At 47.9% G+C, this 7,058-nt stretch overlaps 1 protein-coding gene across 1 annotated transcript in view; it reads left to right on the top strand.

Annotated features, from left to right (window-relative positions):
- The first annotated feature begins 6,466 nt into the window (after positions 1-6,466).
- The window catches only part of CAGE1 (cancer antigen 1), a 1,568,844-nt gene continuing 1,568,252 nt past the window's right edge, over positions 6,467-7,058 (top strand). The window contains exon 1 of the mRNA XM_078688067.1: positions 6,467-6,540. The gene's annotated coding sequence lies outside the window, so the exon portion shown is untranslated. The remainder of the gene's footprint in view (positions 6,541-7,058) is intronic.

Below are 7,058 nucleotides of genomic sequence, written 5' to 3'. Positions count from 1 at the left end.
GAGTGGAGGAGGAAATATCAGACAGGCCCCCGGTCTCCCTTACCCCCCGCCAGTAGCAGCCCGCCCCTACACGTATCCAGAATAATACAATGCAACGATGAAAATCAGACAGGGGGGAGCGTAGAAGAACCACCCAACTCCCGCGCTAGTATAGGTTACAATCCCGTATCAAATGAAGTCATCGTTCTGATCGTATGTTTTTGACCCGGATTTGAGACAGACATTGGCAGGATGGTGAGGGAGGGTTTCGGAGCTGCACTAGTGTGCGGCCATTTGCTTTGGCTGCTGGCCATGCCCGGCAGGCACTTTTTGAAAAATGTGGTGCTCATATCCATTGTATCGGAGAAGACCTTCTCATTGTGCTGCTGCCAGGAACTTCTCTTTATCATCATAGTTGTGAAAGCAGACTAGGATATCCCGGTAGATGCAAAGTGGGCGGAGGCCATGCTCCTCTAATATTGATTCAGCCAGATCTTGGATGTAACTTTTCAGTCTTTATCTTACTTGATAAAGGGGACTCCACTGATATGAAGATTTGACCAACATGAACACATTTTTTAATCCTGTTGCTTTTCCTGGAGTGTTATTACTTGATTAAACAAGTGCGATATTTGTCAAGTTCCAGGGACCTTGCATCTTGTGGCTACTCCAGTGAGTTCACTATATGTTTCAGATCATCCAAGTCTCTCCACACTTCTGAGAATCTGTTTGAGGTTGGTACAGACTGTTCCAATCTCCTTCTTGAGGTCCCCAAAGATCTGGTTCATAAAACTATTGCTGAGATTCTCATTGCCAACGGGAGGGCGGAAAGGACCAATAACTCGTCATCTCTGCCTTGTTTGGCCATGTTAGTGGTTGTGTCATCCTATTTGGTGCATGAGGCTTAGAAGAGGTCTTTGATTGTGCTCTCCCACTTCGGCCTAGTCACTGCCATGCCTGTGGATGCATAACAACATGATCTATGACAGGGGACATTTGTGGTGTATGTAGTCCAGTACATCAAAAGTATGTTGTTCTCCCTCAAACTTATATAACAATGCAAATAGGCCTCACAATCAGTCCCTTGACCTTATGGACTGCAGAGGAGAAGGCAGAAGGGCCTCAGCACAACCCAATATGGAGCCAGGCTTTCCCGTCACTGGTGTCTAGCTGGGTCGACCCTTAACACAAGGGATTACCACTGAGTACTTTACATGGCAACAGTAGTTGTTGCAATAGCGGAGTGATTGGTGATCGATGGCCAACTAAGGGGAAGGCCCCTCCAGACTCAACCCGCTTTCCAAAGGACCCCCCCCGGTCACACATTTCTGCACGACAGAGAAAATAATGGTATGTCCAGGAGATACTGCTGTGCCAATTCCGTAATGGCAGTGGGTTCTAGGTCACCTCCAAAGAGCTGTGCGGTGTAACATAGAGCTCTGTTGGAACTGTCCTCCGGGTTTTTAATACATCTCACAACTGATTTGAACAAAGTCACAGTGCCTCAGGATGGCGCTGGGCTCTCCATTTGTTCTCATAAAGTACTCCTGAGTATGGAGTGGGACCCCCCATCCCTGCACCATGCCATCTCAAAATCAGGTTGGGCCCACCACATCTTAAATGGTCTTCAACAGGGACATGGCTCCCTATTAGCCCTGTGCTCTGTTTCGGAATCCCTAAGGCCTAGAGGAAGTTGGTATCTATGTGGTGCTCTGGAAGGCTGGTCACCCCCACCATGTGCCTCTGTGAGCTCACTATTGCTCACTAGAGATCAGTATTAGTCTGGAGGGGGGCTCTCCATAACTCCTCACTGTTATGGGTCTTGTGCCTTGTTAGAAATGGGATTTCTGGTTGGCTAAGGTTTGCACCAAAGCCAGGCAGAAACCACCACTCTAGTCAGGATATGGGAGTTACACTGCTAAAATAACCCCTGCTCACCCCCTTGGTAGCTTGGCACGAGTAGTGAGGCTTATCTTAGAGGCAGCGTGTAAAGCATTTGCACATAACCAACATTAATACAATGTAAGCACTACAAGAGGACACCACACCAGTTTAGAAAAATATCCAATATTTTTATATACTTAAAACAAGACCAAATATGATAAAAATCCACAGTACATTCCTTTTAAAAATCGATGCATTGCAAGATGTCTTTCAATTGCAAAGATACGGTGACAACACAGTTCCTTGATGTCGATAGCTCCGTCCGAGGCTATCACGGCGTTGTGAACAAATAAATCCAAACAGTTCTGGCTGACCGCTGCATTGCAGGCATCGGTTCCGGTGGTCGGTGCAGGAGTCGTCGGGCCCTTGATGTCACACGCGTTGAAGGTCGATCTCCTCTCAGATGGAGTCAGGAGCGCTGGCGTCGGCAGGCGGCGGGTGCTGCGGTGCGAAGTGCAGCGGTTCGGCGTGCAGTGCCCTCAGGTTGCGGTGCGAGCAGCGGCTCGGTGGCGGCATCAGATGGCGTCGACGGAGAGACCAAGGTCGCGGTGAGAGATGAAGGTGGTGCTCGTCACGGTGCTGGCAGGTCACAGTGCAGCAGCGGTGTCGTTGTTGCTGAAGCTCTGTCATTGGCTGACATACTGGAGTCGATGGCGCCGGCGTCGGTAGGCCAAGGCTGCGGTGCGGGATGAGGGCGATGCGTCGTGTGACTTTATGAGCAGTGCCCTCGAACGACGGTGCAAGCAGCGGCGCCAAGTCCGGCGTGGAGCGGTGTCATCGGGGATACCAAGGCGTCGCCGTGAAGCGAGGCGGTGCGGAGTACGGGGCCCACAGGTCGCGGTGCGATCAGCGGCTCGGTGGTGGCATCAGCAGGCGGCATCGGTGAGACCAGGGTCGCGGTGCGGTGTTGCGGTGGTGCCCTCTGCGGTGCCTTCAGGACATGGAGTCGGCAGCGGCGTTGTAGACGGCGTCGGGCTTGAAGTCTTTGCTGTTCCTGAGACTTCTTGAACATGGTGCAAGCTCTACCTCAAGCCCTTGGAGACACTCACAAAAGTAGATTGCAGAAAGTTCAGTGCTTTCACTGCCCAAGACAGAAGCAGCCACTGCAGGCCAACACAGCAAAGCACACAGCAAAGTGGTAGTTCCTCCTCACAGCTTCTCCGGCTCTTCTTCTTGGAAGTCTTGATCCCAAAAGAGTTCTAAAGTTCTGGGGTCAGGGTACCCTTTTTTATTCTCAATTTCTCTTTGTTCTCTGAAGGCAGAGAGGCCTTTGCCTAGTCCAAACCAGTTCTAGTCAGTCTTGGAGTACTTAGTTGACAAGACTCCTTCTTTCCTTTCACAGTGTAGGCCAGGGACATCAGACGCACCACAGGAGGTGGAGCCAGCAATGTGGAGGGAAGGCACAGCCCTATTAATGTCCCAGGTGCAACTCCTCCTACCCATCTACATGTAGATCTTGCTATTCAGCCCTGTGCTGACTCACCCTGTCTCCTGGAATCCCCCAGCCACTGTCACTCAAACTCCAGACAAGGAATACACAACCTAGCAGAGGCAGGCTTGGATGGTTAGACAAGAAAATACCTACTTTCTAAAAGTGGTGTTTTCAAACCCAGAATGTTAAAACCAACTTCATTAAAAGATGTATTTTATCATTCTGAGTTCAGGCATACAGAACTCGAATTTCTACCATGTTCCCTGGGTCAGTGAGGAAGATAGGATGTAATAATCAAACTGCCCAGTCTTGCCTATGGGGAACAGGTAGCTTTGCAATAGTGAAAAACGAAGTAGGCTGTAATTCACTATTAGGACATGCCACACACACCAAGGCATGTCCTACCTTTCACATACAAGGCACCCTGCCCATGAGGGTACCTTGGGCTTACCACAGGGGGGACTCACATGTATAAAAGGGAACGTTGAGGGACTTGCAAGTGTGGGCACTTGCCAAGTCGACATGGCAGCCCCATGCTGCGCACAGGCTCTGCAATGGCAGGCCAAAGTTATACTTTACGGGCTGTTTGTGTGGGTGGCACAATCCAGTGCTGCAGCCCACCAACAGCATTTGATCTATAGGCCCTGGCACTAGCTGTGCACTTTACTAGGGACTGACACATAAATCAAATAGGCCAATCATGGAAACACCAATCCATAACACAGTTCGTACAGGAGCACCTGCACTTTACCACTGATCACCAGTGAGGAAAGTGTGCAGAATCATCACACCAGCAAAAACAGAGTCAAAACCGGGAGGTCAGAAAGCAACAAGTCAGGGGAAACACGCCAAAAGATGCCAAGTCTAACATGCCTGCTGCTGCAAGGCCTCAGTACTTCGGCCTGTCGCAGAGCAGGTCTTATCTGGGGCTCAGGGCGCACCCACCCTCAGGGCAAAACTAGGCTCCAGCTTGAACACAGACTGGTCCTCGCTCCGCTGTCCATCAGCACTGCCTCTTCTACAGGCCGCACAGCTCTGGGCATCCGCATGCTCTTTCAGAGATTAGCCAATTGTCTCTAGTTTCGCGGCTCCAGGGAAAGCAGACAGACAGCTACTGCAGTCACCTTCTGCATTCTTCCTCACCGCCCAAAGTACTGATGTGCCCGCTAGGCTATGGGAGGATGGTTTGATATCATCTTGACCGACAAGTGAGCTGGGTTATAATTGTACTCCTGGGCTCAATAATCTTGCTCTGGCCACACTTACGGGGGTTTCTCTTAGGATCGTGCACCCATTATGGGTGACCAGTGGTCTCAACTGCGGCACTGGGGGTTGTTCAGGCTGCCACCAGGACAAGAGCTCCCACATCAGTTGACCGGCAGCATGTTGGGATGGGCCATGCCCCCGTTCCCCCTCCCCCCCACCAACTTAGCAACCTCCAATTTCAAATTCCTGCAAAATTACAGAGCATTGTAAAAATTTACATTTTTACATTTTGATAATTTATGTACATATACTTTATTAAGCTGCTAATATTACTTCATTTTCTAAACGGCTATGGACCATTAGATATCTGTGGAACACAGGCTAAGAACCACTAAACTGCAAAAAGCAAGCATGTCCTTACATTGTAACACTCTCTCTCATATACATGTTATATTGTAAACACAGACTATACTAAAAACCTCTGGTTTGAACTAAGACGCAACATCTTTCCCCATAGGATTATAACAATCATGAATGTTGTCATATCTTTACTCCAGAAGGTTGCCAAAATGTTTGGATCTTTTTCTTTAATTGCAATTTGTCTCTTTAACGGTATATTAATAAAATGCCGAATGCCTGATTAAAAGGAGAGTTATAACAAAGAGTGTTTTATAGGACGACTGATCCACCGCCACGTCTGAAAGATTGCCATGTAAATACCAGCAAAAGAGAAGTATGGTGCCACTAATATCTTGGGATACACTCCCAGGCTGTTAGGGAGACTAGTATAGGGTATGTGACAAGGTATGCCCTCCTCATGGCACATTTTTAGTGTACGTGCTGCTAGCGGAATTTCCACCAACACTGAAATACAATGCATTATATTCTGTCAAAATGGTGGTCCATCAAAAGTGCTTATCTCAAGGCAGATACAGTACTTGAGAAAAGCAAGTCTCTGCACGCCCAGAGGACAACTCTGAATAGGGAGACTTGTTTTCGCCACATTGGTGGCAGTTGCAAATCAGCCCACAATTCAGACAGAAAATTTGCTGGTGTAAATTTTATATCGGGTCAATAATTTTTAAAACTGATGGCTGTAAAGTGTACGTTAAATTCATTATGCTTCATTACGTGGCATAACGAGTATCACACCCTCTACCACTTCCTAAAGGATTCGTGTGTGATAATTGGAGGCACAGTGGACAGGATCAAAATTGATAAAGAGGTGTTGCATACAATTTGTATAAATACCAAGTCCCTTTCATTTGCAATACAAATGAACAAATAGTCTGGTTTTTTTTTCTCAGAGAATGGTCAGAACCCTACTCTCAGCCATTAGAGAGTCAAAAGCATTGTACATTGGTTATCCATCTGGAGTATCACAGACCCCGAGGCACTGGCACGCAACACCTGCCACTGATACCGCCCGGCAACTTCTGACAACTCCAACCACTTTTAGCAGCACTTGAGTTCAGGGCAAGTTAGGCAACTGGCTCTTATGGGAGATGCGGCTTCGACTACACACCATCCTCCACACTCTATCAGGTGGAAGCGTTGTTGCTGATCATGGTCTTGTAGCGGAGCTCATTTCGCAAGAATAGAGAAGCAGGGGCCAGGCAGAGCTCTCCTTCGAGCTTCAAACCTGTAAGGAACGTGAGGTGAGTGCAGTTCAAACGTTCCAGTGTGAAGCCTGCTTGACGCCAGGGTGGTGTCGTCACATTGAATGTTACTGGCGCGTGTGGGTGATGATGTCATAGTCAGATGTGGTGGTGACGCATTGCGTGGCAACCTGCGCGCAAGCTTTCACTGGTTAGTCGGAGGGGCGTTGATAGCGGTCGAGGAGCTGCGGCCTTCTGATGCCACGATCGACTAGCCAATAGATTGCGCAAGCGCAGGTGAGAGAAATAAAGGACGAAAAGTGAGAGACCATAAAACAAGCGACGGGGACCAGGCCTTTGCGACTTCTCTGGGAACAAAAGGTAAGGATGATGATAAATAGACGAGAGGGACCGCTACCACGAAGGAACAAGTGGTAAAGCGACTTAGGCGGTGCTTTTAGTGGTAAAGACAAGGTGTGGGGAATTGGTTGCTAAAAGAGGCCTTCAGAAAGAAGAGTAAATAAGAATGTTTTCCAAGACGTGGGGTCTATGTAATAAAATGCGAGACTTAAAACACTCAACTTAAAAGTGTGTGCTTCACACTTTATACAGTATGACCACTATTTGGGCACCTTTTAGTTTTGTTACTGCACCCACAGATATAACGCAATAACTATCATATGCCTAAAACAAGCTTAGACCTATTGGTTTTGCCAATGCTTGTTAGCATTCAGAAAAAAAAACGAATAACAGGAATTTTGTTTTGAATAATTAGAATTAAAGATATTTCAATCTGAAGATATAAGATTATGAATCTATGTAACTAAAGTCTGCGGAATAAATAGTGGTCTTGAGAGTGCCTAACGCACTCTGTAGTATCTAAGGGCCCGATGTAGGTA

This window comes from Lissotriton helveticus, chromosome 4_1 (assembly GCF_964261635.1).
Source record: "Lissotriton helveticus chromosome 4_1, aLisHel1.1, whole genome shotgun sequence".
In the NCBI taxonomy this organism is placed as follows: Eukaryota; Metazoa; Chordata; class Amphibia; order Caudata; family Salamandridae; genus Lissotriton; species Lissotriton helveticus.
The sequence above is the reverse complement of the archived record's forward strand: the minus strand, read 5'-3'. Positions and strand labels throughout refer to the sequence as shown.